Source organism: Tupaia chinensis, unplaced genomic scaffold, assembly GCF_000334495.1.
Source record: "Tupaia chinensis unplaced genomic scaffold, TupChi_1.0 Scaffold000580_1, whole genome shotgun sequence".
Lineage (NCBI taxonomy): Eukaryota > Metazoa > Chordata > Mammalia > Scandentia > Tupaiidae > Tupaia > Tupaia belangeri.
In genome coordinates, this window is record NW_006160096.1 from 19,166 (window position 1) to 35,789 (window position 16,624).

General features: G+C 39.2%; 1 pseudogene; it reads left to right on the plus strand.

The window, feature by feature from the left end:
* The first annotated feature begins 455 nt into the window (after nucleotides 1-455).
* LOC102498280 (RNA-binding protein EWS pseudogene) lies at nucleotides 456-2,600 on the plus strand (annotated as a pseudogene).
* The last annotated feature ends 14,024 nt before the right edge of the window (nucleotides 2,601-16,624 follow it).

Below are 16,624 nucleotides of genomic sequence, written 5' to 3' on the forward strand. Positions count from 1 at the left end.
TATATCCATATTGTCTGCAAAGAGAGACAATTTGACATGCTCCTTTCTTGTTTAAATGCCCTTTATTTTGTGTTCCTTCCTTATTACTCTGGCTAGGACTGTCAGTACTACATTCAATAAAGTAGTAAATGTAAATGTGTACATCTTTGTCTTCTTCCAGTTTTTAAAGAATTGACTTTTATCTTTTCTCCATTTAGTATGATGTCAGCAGTAGTTTGCCATATATTACCTTTATCGTGTTGAGGTACATTCATTCTATACCTAATGTTTTTAGTGTCATTATCATAAATATTGTCAAATTTCTTTAGAGATATTTTTGCTATAGGGTGTGTGTATTCACAGAGAGACAGAGAGACAGAAAGTAAGAAATCACTCTCCGTGGGGGAAGATAATTCCACAATTCTTTCTTTTCCTTTATTCTCTCTGGATTTTGGGCATGAGTTTTAAGCTACTGGGTCAGGGACTCAAATTGCAGTCTACTATGTGAGAGTCCAGCAATTTAACCATTATGCTGTCTGTTGGTTGCAAATGATGTTGAAATTTGTCACCTGCTAAATGTTTTTTGAAAGAGGCAGGCGTTGAGAGAATGAGAAGGAAGAAAAGAAAATGGCATCCACAGATTACAGTACCTATAGTCAAGCTGCAGCCCAGCAGGGCTACAGTGCTTACACTACCCAGTCCACTCAAGGATATGCACAGTCCACCCAGACTTATGGACAACAAAGCTATGAAACCTATGGACAGCTCACCAATGTTAGCTTATGAGCAAGAAAGCTATGGAACCTATGGATAGCCCACCAATGTCAGCTATACCCAGGCTCAAACCACTGCAACTTATGGGCAGACCGCCTATACAACTTCTTATGGACAACTTCCTACTGGTTATACTACTCCAACTGCCCCCCAGGCATACAGCCAGCCTGTCCAGGGGTATGGCACTGGTGCTTATTATACCACCACCTCTACAATCACCACCACCCAGGCCTCCTAAGCAACTCAGTCTACATATGGCACCCAACCTGCTTACTTAGCCTATGGGCAGCAGCCTGTAGCCACTACACCTGCAAGACCACGGGATGGTAATAAGCCTGTTGAGACTAGTCAACCTCAATCTAGCACAGGGCGTTACAACCAGCCCAACCTAGAATATTAACAGAGTAACTACAGTTATCCACACGTACCTGAGAGTTACCACATGCAGCCAGTCACCTCACCTCCATCCTATCCTCCTACTAGCTATTTCTTTACACAGCTGACTAGTTATGATCAGAACAGTTACTCTCAGCAGAACACTTATGGGCAACTGAGCAGAATAGCTATGGTCAATAAAGCAGTATGGGCAGCAGCCTCCCACTAGTTAACCCCCCCCAGCAGGATTCTACAACCAGGCTCCAAATCATTATAGTCAACAGAGCAGCAACTACAGAAAGAAGGATTCATTTCAATAGGACCACCCCAGTGGGTGTTTATGGGCAGGAGTCGGGGATTTTCCAGACCAAGAGAGAACAGGAGCATGAGTGACCCTGATAACCAGGGCAGAGGAAGAGGGGGATTTGATTGTGGATGCATGAGCAGAGGTGGGCAGGGAGGAGGGCGTGGTGGAATGGGCAGTGCTGGAGAATGATGTGGCTTCAATAAGTCTGGTGGACCCATGGATGAAGGACCAGATCTTGACCTAGGCCCACCCATAGATCTGGATGAAGACTCTGACAACTTCAATTTATGTGCAAGGATTAAATGACAATGTGACTCTAGATGATCTGGCAGACTTCTTTAAACAATATGGGGTGGTTAAGATGAACAAGAGGACTAAGCAGCCCATGATCCACATCTACCTGGACAAGGAGACAGGAAAGCTCAAAGGTGATGCTGCAGTGTCCTATGAAGACCCACCAACTACCAAGGCTGCTGTGGAGTGGTTTTATGGGAAAGATTTTCAAGGCAGCAAACTTAAAGTCTCTCTTACTCAGAAGAAGCCTCTAATAAACAGCATGAGAGGTGGAATGCCACCACATAAGGGCAGAAGTATGCTGCCCCTGGTCCGTGGATGTCCATGGGACTCAGGAGGCTCTGGGGCCCCATGGGTCACATGGGAGGCCATGGAGGAGACAGAGTAGGCTTCCCTCCAAGAGGACCCTGAGCTTCCTGAGGGAACCACTCCAGAGGAGGAAATGTCCACCATCGAAGCAGTGACTGGCAGTGTCCCAATCTGGGTTATGGAAACCAGAACTTCACCTGGAGGACAGAATGAAACCAGTGTAAGGCCCCAAAGCCTGTAGGCTTCATCAAGCCACCATTCCCAACCATGGGTGGAGATCATGGCAGAGACACCCCTGGTGGCATGAAGGGGAGGAAGAGGTGGCCTCATGGACCATGGTGGTCCCAGTGGAATGTTCAGAGTTTGCCATGGTGGTGACAGAGGTGGCTTTCGTGGTGACCAGGGCATAGGCCAAGGTGGCTTTGGTGCAGGAAGACTCAGTGACCATGGTGGGGCCACTGGATCTTTGATAGAGCAGATGGAAGGAAGACAAGGTGGACGTAGAGGACCTGGAAAAATAAATAAAGGTGAGCACAGCCAGGAGGGCAGAGATCTGCTGTAATGGGTACAAAGATCCCACAGAGCTGCATTGACTATCAGATTTCATTTTTAAACCAGAAAATGTTTTAAATTTATAATTCCATATTTATAATGTTAGCCACAACATTATGATCATCCCTTGTCCGTATTTAGTATTTTTCATCATTTCTGAAGGAATATTAAAACAAGTTAAATGGTAGTGTGCTGAGATTTTTCCCCTCCTTTTAAAGATGTTTGTTTAACTAAGACTTAACAGTGAGAACCCAAACCCTTGTGAGCATGCTCAGTATCATTGTGGAGAACCCAGAAGGCCTTTAAGTGTAACAATGTTCACAGTTGTGATTTTTTAAAATAAAATTCCAAAAGTTTATAAATAGTCAAAAAATGCTTTTTGAAATGGCCATATGATTTTCATCTTCTATTCTGTTGATATATGGTGCACCACATTTGTGGATATGCATATCTTGAACTATTCTTGCATCCCTGTGATAAAACCCACTCAATCATGCTGTATAATCTTTTTGTGCTGTTTTTTTGAGTCAATGTGCTAGTATTTTGTTAAGGAATTTCATCCATGTTTATCATTGATATTGGTTACAAACCAATTTTCATTTTTTTATACCTTTGTCTTGTTTTAAAGCAGGCTTCATAGAATGAGTTTTGGAAGGTAACTTCCACTTCAATGTTTTTTGAGTAATTTGATGAGAATTGGTTTTAGTTTTTGTCACAAAGTTCAACAGTGGTGCTATTGGTGTTGGGTTTTTCTTCGTTGGGAGATGTTTTATTGATTCGATCTCATTATCTTTTAAAAGTTTATTCTTTGAGAAAGAAAGAAGAAAGAGAAACATCCTTGAGATAATCTTATGCCACAATGGTTCCCCAGCCTTTCTAGGTAGCCAGCATTAGGGGAACACATTGGTGAGCTTAGAACTCTCTTCTGTCTGTTCATCTGTTCCCACTGTCCTATCTATGTCCCACAGTGTATAATGTTGTGTGGAGTTAAAGCAAAACCTGTAATAAGTAAGCAACTTGCTAATGTACCAGAACTAAGCAGTCACATCAATATCAAGGCTTGAATAACTGATAGTGGCATAGTGTATCATTCATCACAAAAACAGTTACCAGGAGTTTGTGAAAGCCACCAAAACCATGGAAGACAATGTGGATTTCAATCCTGGTGAAGGACCATAGTTAGCATTAGTGGTTTTCATATTCTGAAATCCTGATTCAGTCAACAAAACAGTCAGCCCTGTTTCAGGAAGAGCAACAAATCAGGGCACATTTTTAAATGTGTGGTTTGTAAAACATGACTCCAGTTTTTTTAATACTTTCTTAAAGCTCTCTGCTTTGGTAGAAAAATTGTCTTTTTATTCATTCTGTGTACCCAGAAACCTGAATAAAAGGATTCAATGATGACATTTTTGAGACAGTGATTTACTCTGAGATGTCTTACTTTTATTGAACTTTATTTCTTAGCGTGGTTTTAGTTTTACAGGAAATTTGAGCAGAAAGTAGAGTCCCATATACCCGCTCTCCTCACACTTACCCTACACAATTTACTCTATTATTAACATCTTGCATTAGTGTGACACATTTGTTACAATTGATAATTTGATATTGATATGTTATTATTAGCTAAAGTCCATTGTTTGCATTAGTTTTTTTTTTTTTTTGGATGTACATTCTATTGGTTTGTGACAAAAGCATGTTATGTGCCTGCAATCACAGTACTTTAAGAGACAATTTTTGCTGCTCTAAACACCCTCTGAACTCCTCAGATGTAAAATACAGAATTCTGACACTAAGCTACCTGGTATTGTCTTTTTAATAGCAAATACTTTTAATTTAATTAAATTAATTAATTTTATGGAGAAGTTTTTGCTATGTGTGTGTGTGCTGTCCAGAAATACAGAGAGAAATAGAGAGAAAACAAGTAATCATCCCACAGAGGGGTTGGACACACTGTAATCCTTTCTCATCCATTCTCCTCTCAGGATCATAGACACTTGTACACATGTGCCCAGCATGAATTTAAGCCACCAGGTCCAGGATTCAAACCACGGTTGGCTACATGGGAGTCCAGCAACATAACCATGATGCCAACTGCTGGTCCCAATAGCAAATACTATATAACCATTGTAAATTGATTCAAGATAACATAGTTACTTCATGAGTCAGTTCCAAAAAAATCTTAACTGATACTGATACCATTAGTTTCTCATCTAAAAATTAGAGGCCCTAGAAATAAACCTGAAAAAATCCAGCCAACTGATTTTTGAAAAGGGGTACCTGTCAATCCAGTAGTAAAAGGAAAACATTTTTAGCAAGTGGTACTGAAAAAGCTGGATATCTATCTGCAGAAAGATGAATCTGGATCTCCAGATCCCTGGCTTAAGGGACATTGAGGCAGGGCCTCCTGCTTAAGCTTTGGCCCCAGCAGCCCCAAGTCCAGAGACCCTCTATCACTGTCAGCCAGGATTGATACTGGCTCAATAGCAAACCCCACTTCCATCTCCAGAACCCTGGCCTAAGGGACACTGGTGGGGCCCCTTGACTCAGCTCCAGCTCCAGCAGTCCCAAGTTCGAGATCCCGTATCTCTGTCAGTCAGGATAACCCCCAGCTCAACAGTAGACCCAACTTTCATCTCCAGACCACTGTCCTAAGGGACTCAGAGGCAGGGCGCCCTGCCTCAGCTCTAGCCCCTGCAGCCCCAAGTCCAGAGTCCCCCTATCTCTGTCAGCCAGTTAGGGTTTATATTTTCTCTTCTCTGACTTGTTAATTCCCCACATCTCCTTACCACAGAGGATCACCCCCAACTCAACAGCAAACCCCACTTCCATCTCCAGACCCCTAACTTAAGAGACACTGAGGCAGGCCTCCCTGTTTTAGCTCTGGTGCTGGCAGCCACAAGTCCAGAGACTCCCTATCTCTGTCAGACAAGGTCACTCTCAGCTCAACAGGAGACCCCAGTTTTACCTCTAGACCCCTGGCCTAAGAGACACTGAGTCAGGGCCCCCTGCCAAAGCACCAGCCCTGGCAGCCCCAAGTCTGGAGACTCCTTATCTCTGTCAGCCAGAATTGCCCCCAGCTCAACAGCTGACCCCACTTCCATCTCCAGAACCCTTTTCTAAGGGACACAGAGGTAGGGTCCCCTGCTTCAGCTCCAGCCCCAGCAGCCTCAGGTCCAGACATCCCTTATCTCTGTTAGCCAGGATCACCCCAGCTCAACAGCAGAGCCCTCTTCCATCTCCAGACTCCTAGCCTAAGTGACACTGAGGATCACTCCCAGCTCAACAGCAGAGCCCACTTCCATCTCCAGACTCCTAGCCTAAGTGACACTGAGGATCACTCCCAGCTCAACAGCAGAGCCTTCCAGCGCTAGCCCCCTGTCTGAAGGGACACAGAGGCAGGACTCCCTGGCTCAGCTTTGGACCCAGCATCCCCAAGTCCAGAGTCCCCCTATCTCTGTCAGCCAGGTAGGACTTTTATTTTCTCTTCTTCTTTGATTTGTTAATTTCCCATGTCTCCTTACCACACAAGATTGCCCCCATCTCAACAACAGACCCCAATTCCATCTCCAGATCTCTGGCCTAAGGGACATTGAGGGAGGGCCCACTGCCTCAGATCCAGCTCCAGCAGCCCCAAGTCCATAGACTCCCTATGTATGTCAGTCCGGTAGGACTTTTGTTCTCACTTCTTCTTTGATTTGTTAAGGTCCCAGATCTCCTTATCACACAGGATTGCCCAGCTCAATAGCAGACTCCACTTCCACCTCAGGACTCTTGGTGAAATTGTGCACCACTCTAGTATGTGGCACATATCTTTTTCTTTATTCTCCTTTTTTGGGTTTCTTCTTATTTGATTTCTCTTCCTCTTCCTTCACATTCCTGGAAAAACTAGATAGGTCTAGAATCACAGTTCTGAAATACCCTCATATGGTAAGACTCCCCGGGGTCCTCCTCTTTATGGAACCACCTGCATAAAAGGAGATACTGCTCTTCAGAAACCTCAACTGAATCTTCCTCCTTGGACCACATTGCTAAGCACAGCAGAAAAGACTTTAGCAATCATGAGTCCACAACCAAAGGGAAACACACTTGTTCATAGTCAAAGAAACATTCTCCTAAAAGGTATTCCAAAGTGAATACATCTTCCAATGGCTAGAAGTATAAAAAGAGCCTCACATCTGAATAAACCAGGAAATATGTCTCCATCAAAAGAACACAGTTACTCCTCTCCACTTCCCGAGAAAACAGAGGAAGTTACTAAAATGTCAGAGAAAGAATTTAGAACTTTTAGGGTAACCATAATCTATGAGTTGTAACAGAAAAGAGAGACAATGAACTACAGATTAAAAAGTCCTTTCACTATATGAAAGAAGAAATGAACAGGCAAAGAAAGAAACATATGGAACTATAAGAGATGAAGTATGTAATACAGGAAATCAAAAACTCTCTTGAAAGTATTAAAAGTCAATTAGACCATGCTGAAGAGTGATATAAAAGATAAAACCACTGACCTAGAGAAAACCACCAAAAAGATAAAGACAATTTAAAAAGTGAGGATAACATACAAGAACTATGAGATTCCATTAGATGCCCTAACATCTGAATAATTGGTGTTTCAGAAGGTGAAGAAACTAATAAGGACATGGAAAATCTATTTCATGAAATCTTGGAAGAAAATTTCCCCAGTCTAGAGAGGCACTCAAACATCCAGACCAAAGAAATGCAAAGGACCCCAAATGGAATCAAAGAAAGATCTTCCCCGAGGCAAATCTTAGCCAAAGTGGCATAAACCACAGATAAAGAAAAGTTACTAAAACTAGCAAGAGAGGCTAGTGATTTACAAAGGTCACCTGATCAGACTAACACCGGACTTCTCAACAGAAACAATGCAAGCAATGAAAGACTGGGAAGACGTATTGAAAGTGTTAAGAGAGAAACAAATTCAACCAAGATTATTATATCCTGCAAGATTATCATTCATATGGGAAAAAAAGATTAAAATCTTCTCAGGCAAACAAAACTTGAAAGAATTTGCCAGCACCAGACCAGTTCTTCAAAAATCCCTAAAAAGAGTACAGTGCCAGGAAAACTAAAGAATGAACAGCCAGAAACAAAGGAATAAAAAGCAACCAAGACAATGACCAACTTAAATGCTGGGACAGGTCCAGTAATATTGATAGTTACATTGAATGTTAATGGATGAAATTGTCCAATCAAGAGACACAGATTGGATAAATGGTAAAAAAAAAAAACCCAGAAACCCTCTATCTGTTGCCTACAGGAAACATAATTCATGGATAAAGACATACTTAAACGGAAAGTGAAGAGTTGGAAAAAGGTTTTCCATGAAAATGAAAACAAAAAAGAGCTAGAGTTGCAATTCTAATTTCTGACAAAATAGGCTTTAAAACAAAAACTGTTCAAAGAGTCAAAAAAGAACAATAAATTGTAGTAAAAGCGTCAATCGATCAAGAAGACATATTACTTATGAATATCTATGCTTCTAACACAGGAGCACCAAAATATGTGAAGGAAAGACTGTTCAATCTAAAAGGGGAGACAGACTGCAACACACTAATTGTTGAAGACTTCAACACCCCTACTATCCCCTCAGGACAGATCATCTAGACAAAAAATAGGTAAAGAGATGAATTATCTAAACAATATTGTAAATCAAATGGACTTACCAGACATCTATAGAACTTTCCATCCAAAAACCACAACATACATTTTTCTCACCCCCACACGGAATCTTTTCAAAGATTGATCACATCATAGAGCACAAAGCAAGCCTCAACAGGTACAAAGGTATAGAAACTATATCCAGAATCTTCTAAAACCATGATGAAATAAACTTGAATTTAATTTCAAGAGAAATCCTCACAAATATTCAAATACTTAGAAACTAAATAGCCTACTCCTGAACTACTCTACAACTACTGAAGAGATAAAGACTGAAATAAAAAGACTCATGGAAGCCAATGACAATGAGGACACAAGTTTCCATAATATTTGAAACACTGCTAAAGCAGTCATAAGAGGGAAGTTCATAGCAATTAGTTCACATAAGAAGAGGATGGTAAGAAGGCAAATGCATCACCTAACATGCCCCAGAGAATTGGAAAAACAACAGAAAAAAATCCAAAAAACTCCAGGAGAAAGGAAATAATAAAGATACAAGCAGAAATAAATGAAATATAAAATAAACAAGCTATAGAGAAAATAAATGAAAGTAAAATTTGGTTCTTTGAAAAGATTTAAAATATTGATATACCACTAGTGAGACTTATTAAGAAGAAGAGAGAAAGGAGCCAGGTGAATCAAATTTAGAATGAAGCAGACAATATAACAACAGACATAACAGGAATAAAAACATCATTAAACATCATGAACAACTCTATGCCAAGAAACAAGACAATCTGGATGAGATGAACAAATTCCTGGACACATATAATCTACCAAGATTGAGCCAGGAGGATATAGAAAGTCTGAATAGGCCCATAACAAGCCAGGAGATTGAATCAGTAATAAATAACCTTCTAAAAAGAAAAGCTCTAACCCTGATGGCTTCACCTCTGAATTCTACAAAACTTTCAAAGAGTTAACCCCATTCTGCTCAAGTTATTTCTAAATATCCAGAAGGGTGAATCTCTCCCTAATTTACTCTGTGAAGCCTCTATCAGGCTTATTCTTATAACAGATAAGGACAGGACAAGGAAAAAAAAACCCTATAGATCAATATCTCTGATGAAAATAGAAGCAAAGATCTTCAACAAGATACTAGCAAATCATATCCATCAACTTGTAAAATAGATTATACATCATGATCAGGTAGGCTTTATTCCAGGAATTCAAGGTTAGTTCAACATACACAAAACCATAAACGTAGTACACCATATTAACAAGAAGAAAGATAAAAATCATATAATCATATTAATTGATGCAGAAAAAACATGTGATAAGATACAACATCCCGTCATGATCAAGACACTCAGCAACACTGGTATAGAAGGGTCATTTCTAAACACAATAAATGTTATCTATTAAACCATAGCAAACACCATCCTGAATGGAGAAAAGCTGAAAGCTTTTCCACTAAAGATGGGTACAAGACAAGGATACCCACTCTCTCCACTCCTTTTCAGTATACTGCTGGAGGTTCTCACCAATGCAATCAGAAAAGAGGGGAAAAAAAGCATTCAAATAGGAAAAGAAGAGGTGAAGCTCTATTTGCAGATGATATTGTATACATAGAAGACCCAGTTGTTTAGATTAAAACCTCCAAAAGGAAAAGTATGAAAAGTTTAAAAAAGAAATTGAAAATGACACAAAAAAGTGGAAGGACATCATATGTTCCTGGATTGGAAGTGCTGGAGACCTGCTCCATCTGGGTGGGTTGAGACTCGATGGAAGGTGATGCAGGCAAGAAGAAATTCAGGCAGAGATCTCTATGCTATTTAGCATGTTCTCAGCTGACTACAGTTAAAGCAAGCTTAAGAATGCAGTGTCAATGGCTAGGAGACATACTTATGTATTGAGGGATGTTTACAGGAGTAGGAGGGGTGAGGGGAAGTAAAAGATTTTACTCTAAAAAGTATGGTATTCAAAGCGTAGGAACAATAATCATAATAAAACATGATGTCTGTCTTGTTTGATTAGGTATAATCAATTACAGTTCTCAGGATGAAGGAGTCTATTTGTCTGGTGCATTTTCTTTTTAAATCTTGACTCTCGGACAGGGCCTTTTCAGGTGAGAGGGTCTTGTAGCTCAGGAAACAACACAGGATGTTTTATTAACAGTTTTTCATAGTTTACAACACACAGAGGAGAAACTTTTGTAGTTAGAGACTATCTGTTACTTGCCTGAATTTAGATAAGAACTCTCAGTTAAGATAGGTTATCTCCCCCTGGCACCTTTAGGTTTGTTCATCCTGTCGCTGCCAGTCAGACCCGCCCTTCCTTTGTTAACCCGTGAATTCCTGTATCTTGTTTGCTGAATTCCTGTCTGTTAATCAGCAAATTCTTGTGTCCCATCTTTGAATCCTTGTCATGGCCATGGATGCACTAACTTGGCCTAACATAAGCTAACTTGGTCTGTAGTACTAACAAGAGGTGTTTATGCAAAATTAGTCTTAAACTAACTTAGTGTACATATGCTAATTATGCTAATTTGGCTTATACTAACTCAGTCTAACCTATGCTAATTTGGCATAACACAGTTGGGTGGGGTGAGTCTCACGAAGTAATTCCCTGATCGCCACCGCCTTAGGGGTCCACGTTCTTTAAGGATTATTAGTTGCTTTTATTGTAAGAGCTACAGTAAGACTGGAGGTGTTATTTTACCCTTGCGGGGTACTGTAATGACAGTAAAACCCATGGCAGAGATGCTTAGAGCAAAAATAGCACAAACCAGCACAACAAACACAGTTGAAAGCCTGAGCTTGGAGCTGTGGTCCTTGCCTGGAGCTCTTCTCACCCAAGCCTTGCTTAGACATGAGAGGCAGCTCTTTTAGACTCTGCCTGTGTTGGCTGCATGGCCTCCACCATGAAAGAATTAATATAATCAAAATGAAAATTCTACCCAAATTAATCTACATATTTAATGCAATACCAATCAAAGTACCAGACATGTTCTTCACAGATCTAGAAAAGACAATCATAATATTCTTCTGTAATCATAAAAGAACCCATATTGCCAAAGATATCCCACACAAGAAGAGTGCAGTGGGCGGCATCTCACTCCCACACCTAAAAATATACTACAAAATTGTGGTAATCAAAACAACATGGTATTGGCACTGAAACAAACAGGTGGACCAATGGAACAGAATAGAGTCTCCAGAAATAAATTCCCAAACATACAGTCAACTGATATTTGATAAGGGGCACCAGTCAATCCAGTGGGAAAAGGAAAACCTCTTCAGCAAATGGTGCTGAAAAAACTGAATTTCCACATGCAGAAAGATGAATCTGGACTCCTACCTCTCACCTTTGACAAAAATCAAGTCAAAGTGGATCAAAGATCTAAATCTAAGACCTCAAACTATAAAACTGCTCCTGGAAAACACCGGGGAAATTCCAGAAGACATTGGGGTAGGCAAATATTTTTTAAATAAGAACCCCCAAACAGTCAATAATCTCCAAATTAAACAAGTGGAAATATATTAGACTAAGAAGTTTGTGCATGGCAAAAGACACAGTAATTAGTGTGAATAGACAGTCTTCAGAATGGGAAAATATTTTTGTAAACTATTCATCAGATAAGGGAGTGATAACCAGAATACACAAGGAACTCAAGCAGCTGTTTCAAAACAGATGATCAACCCTATTAAAATATGGGAGCATAAGTTTAAAAAACAACTCTCTGAAGATGACACACAAATAGTCAAAATGTATATGAAAAAATGCTCAATATCCCTTATTGCTAGGGAAATGCAGATCAAAACAACAATGAGATACCACCTAATCCCAGTCAAAATGACTAAGATTAAAAAAAAAATTACAAGTGCTAGTGGAGGAGTGGTGAAAGGAGAACTCTCTTACACTGCTTGTGGGAATGTAAATTGGTCCAGTCACTGTGGAGAAAAAATTGAAGATGCTTCAAAAATCTACAAATATAACTACCATATGACCCAGCAATACAACTCCTTGGTTTCTACCCGAAGGACAGAATTCTTCATCATAAAAGTGCTTGCACATCAATGTTTATTGCAGCACTATTCACAATTGCTTAGACATGGGACTAGCCCAAATGCCCACAAACAGAAAAATGGATTGAAAAACTGGCAAATATACTCCATGGAGTTCTATTCAGCCATAAAAACAAAACAAAACCCTGGCTTTTGAAAGTGGAAGGATATGGAAGATTTACTGCTAAGTGAAGCAAGCCAGGCTATGAAGTAGAGACATTGTATGTCCCCACTTAATATTTACCATGTGTCTTCACTCTATTATTGAAACTGAATGGCTAAAGGATATAGAAACATAGTAAATGGTTGTAAATACCAGATATGGTGTGTGTAAAAGAGCAGAGCCTGAAGAAGGACATTTAGAACAAAAATAGAGAGGCAAAGCATTAATGGGACAAAGAAATATGGTATTATCTGTTGAACATACTTTTATAGTTTTATCAACTGGACTAGTGAAAAATGTTCACATGTTGAAGTGTTCAGTTTGTAAGCTAAATAATGGGATTGAATGTAAAAGATAATGAAATAAAAAATTTAAAGAATAAAAGAAAGTGCAAATGTTCTTCAAAAATGAGACATTAGCAGCAGTAATTTTAGACATTTGGACCCTTGGTCTTCCTCTTAATTATTCAAAGACCCCAGTGACCATTATTAAAACAATAGTTTTCTAAAAGACAAGACTAAACTGCCAATTCAGCCTACATACAATATGCATAAGTGCAAAAAAAGATAAATCTGAACTCTTACCTCTGTCATCATTGACAAAAATCAACTCAAAGTGCATCAAAGAGCTAAACATCAGACCTCAAAATCATAAAACTACTGTTGGAAAACACAGGGAAATTCTGGAAAACATTAGGTAGGCAAAAGTTCTTAAATAGGACCCTCAAAAGAATTATCCCCAAAAGAGACAAGTGGGCTTATACCGTGTTAAGAAGTTTCTGCACAGCAAAAGACACAGTAATTAGTGTGAATTGACAACCCTCAAATGGGAGAATGTTTTTGTAAACTATACTTCACATAAGGTACTGATAACCAGAATACAGAGAAAACTCAAGTGGCTTACCTGAAAAAAAAAAATCAACCTAATTAAAAGATTTTAAAAAATGAGCTGAAAAACAACTCCTAAGAAAGACATATAAATAACCAAATGGCATATATTAAAAAAAAATGTTCATCATTCCTCATTATAAGAGAGATACATGGACCAGCAGTTAGTGTAATGACTATGTCATTGGACTCCCATATAGTTGACCACAGTTCGAGTCTCAGACCCAGTGGCTTAAACTCACACCAGGCGCGTGTGTGTGCATGCCCAAGATCCAGAAAGGAGAATGGAGAAGGGATTGCAGCGTGGTCATCCCCCCTGGGGGGTGATTTCTCACTTTCTGTCTCTCTGTCTATGTCTGTCTGGCGAGTGCACATGCCCTATAGCAAAAACCTCTCCAAAAAAAAGGGGAGATGCAGATCAAAACCACAATGAGATACCGCCTAATCCCAATCAATGGTGAAGATAAAAAAAAATGAAACAAACAGATAAGTGATGGTTGTGAGGCTGTGGTGAAAAAGAACTCTCCTACACTAATGATGGGAATGTAAATTGGTCTAACTACTGTGGAGAACAATATGGAGATTTCTCAAAGATCAACGAATAAAACTACATGACCCAGCAATCCCACTCTTAGGTATTTACCCTAAGGACAGGAAAATTCTCACTCACAAAAGTGTTGTATATTTTTGTTTATTGTGGCATTATACACAATTGCTAAGACATGGAACCAACCCAAATGTCCATTAACAGATGAATAGATTGAAAAATTGTGACACATATACTATATGGAATACTACTCAATCTTAAAAGAAAGACTATGTCTTCAGATAGAAAGGGGGCAAATATGGAAGATTTACTGCTGAGTGAAGCAAGTCTGGCTATGAAAGAGAGATAGTGTATGTCTCCACTTAATATATACTGTTTGCACCCTATGGCAGAAACTGAAAGATTTAAGGGAATAGAAACATAGGAAACGGTTATGGATATTAGAGACAGAGTGGGATAATGGGCAGAGTCTGAGGAAAGACATTAAGGAGGAAAATAGAGAGGGAAGACATTTATGGGACACAGAAAAGAAGTTGATGAAAACATATCTGTTGATGAAAACATATATAGTATCCTCTACTGGATTTTTGTTAAGTGTATTCATGTTGGGAAAGTTCATTTTACAAGCTTAGTGACGTAGAGTGATTGAATGTATAAATTAAATTAAAATATATTTTTAAAATTTTTGAATGTTTTTTAATTAATTGTGCAGTGAAATAAAAATCTTACAGGAAAAGTAAGACATTTATTACAGACTTAAATTGATCAAAAGAAAAATTACATGATTCATAAATTGTGTTTCTTCACTGGATCTCTTCTCTTTCAGTATAGTCTGCTGTTAAAAGAGAGAAGAAAAGGAAAGATTAGATCATTATAAGCACAGTCAAAAAAAAATGCTTCAAACTCCCCAAGATTCCTAAAAACTATTCAAAAACAGATCCAAAATTTTACCAGAAAGTAAGGCATATGTGGAGAGCAGTCAACTCCTTGAATGATGAAAAGATGAAAAGGGATAATACCTATGGCAAGAAGAAATCCAGTATGGGAAACAGACACAGCCTCAGAAGGGAAGCTCAACTCTCAGAAAAGAAAGAGCCAGATAAACCCCTCAGGAGATCTAGTTGTGAAGCATTGGGGCTCAGGCTGGTCTAAGAAGGAACCTTTGGTGTTATGATATAAAGGAAATAATCAAACTAATGGAGTAAACTAGCCACAGTGACAGTAATCTGAGAAAGTAAAGCTGAAAATAGGAATATTCTTCCATGTAATGGTCATGCATGCATTGAGCATTTATTGGGGGTTATAATAGTTAATAAGATACAACCTTGGTCTTAAAAAGAAAATGACAAAATCGTAGAGAAAACAGAAATAGTTAGAATACAGTATGGTAAATGCAATCCCAGAGACATCATGTACAGAAAAGCCCAGGAAAAGGTGTTTCTGGAGAAGACATGGGAGCTGTACCCAGAGGCAGAGACTGAGTAGGGTCACAGGTACTGTATTACAACAGGAAGGGCCTGTGCATTAAGGTGAAATGCAGGCAGACTGTGGGACTCTGCCATGTGACCCGGGAGGCAGAGGATGTACACAAGTGTATATATATTTACTTATAATGTTCTGCTATGGCAAGAACTAATCAATCCCCAGGAGAGTGAGAACCAGAGACCAGTCTCCTATGTAGTTGGAGGTGGGTGAGTGTTGTTGAAACTTTCAATCAATTGAAGTCTTTGTCTTCTACTTGGTGACAATATACCTAGTTCCACCCCAGCACGTGACAAATGTATCTTGAACAAATAATCCTTGATGTTTTTTCTTCTCATGCTATTTTATAATCATGGAGACATGACTATCACTTGGAAGTAAAAAAAATTGCCAAAATACATCAAGAGTTTGATCCCAATCCAAGCATTACATCTGAGAGCAGGGGTATCTAAATGCCCTCACTTCCTCATTTCTAAACCAGAAATCAAATAACTTCATTTGGATGATAATGAGATTCAGGTAAGTTGATGTGTGTGATGCAGATCTAGACACACTTGGGAATTATGACCTTCACACTCAACATAGGGGTTGGGTGCAAAGTGGGTAAGTGATGAATGCTATTGAACAAATGACCATGAGACTGGTTCTTTTCTTTTTTTTTAAGAATTATTTTATTTAGCTTTATTTATTTATTTATTCACTTATTTATTTAAATTTGACCAGAGAAGGACAGAATAAGAGAGAGAGAGAAAGGCACTAGGTTCAGGACTTGAACGACAGTCTGGAATATGGGAGTCTGGCATTCTTAATCACCACATGACCTGCTGGCCCAAGAGACTGATTCTTTTCACCATGCTCTGTTGACAAAATCATCCTAAAGAACTGCCTCTTTTGCTGATCTTAGTCATTGTTTTAGAACTTCATAAACATATTTAAAAATACCTACCTAATGACCACAGTAAGCTATGTAACCTCAGCTAGGTAATATTTTATAGCATATTCATTCTACTCACAGTTTCATGCATAAAGTCAAACATTTGTTCACAGATATTTATATATCAGCTGAATTTGCTATTGAAAGTATTTAGATCAATTAATATATTTTGTTAACAATAAAATGTGGGAGAAAAAAAGAAATGGAAAGTGGGAACCAGCAGTTAGCGTAATGACTATGTCGCTGGACTCCCACGTAGTCAACCACGGTTTGCGTCCTGGACCCAGTGGCTTAAAACTCACACCAGGCGCGTGTGCGTGCGTGCCCAAGATCCC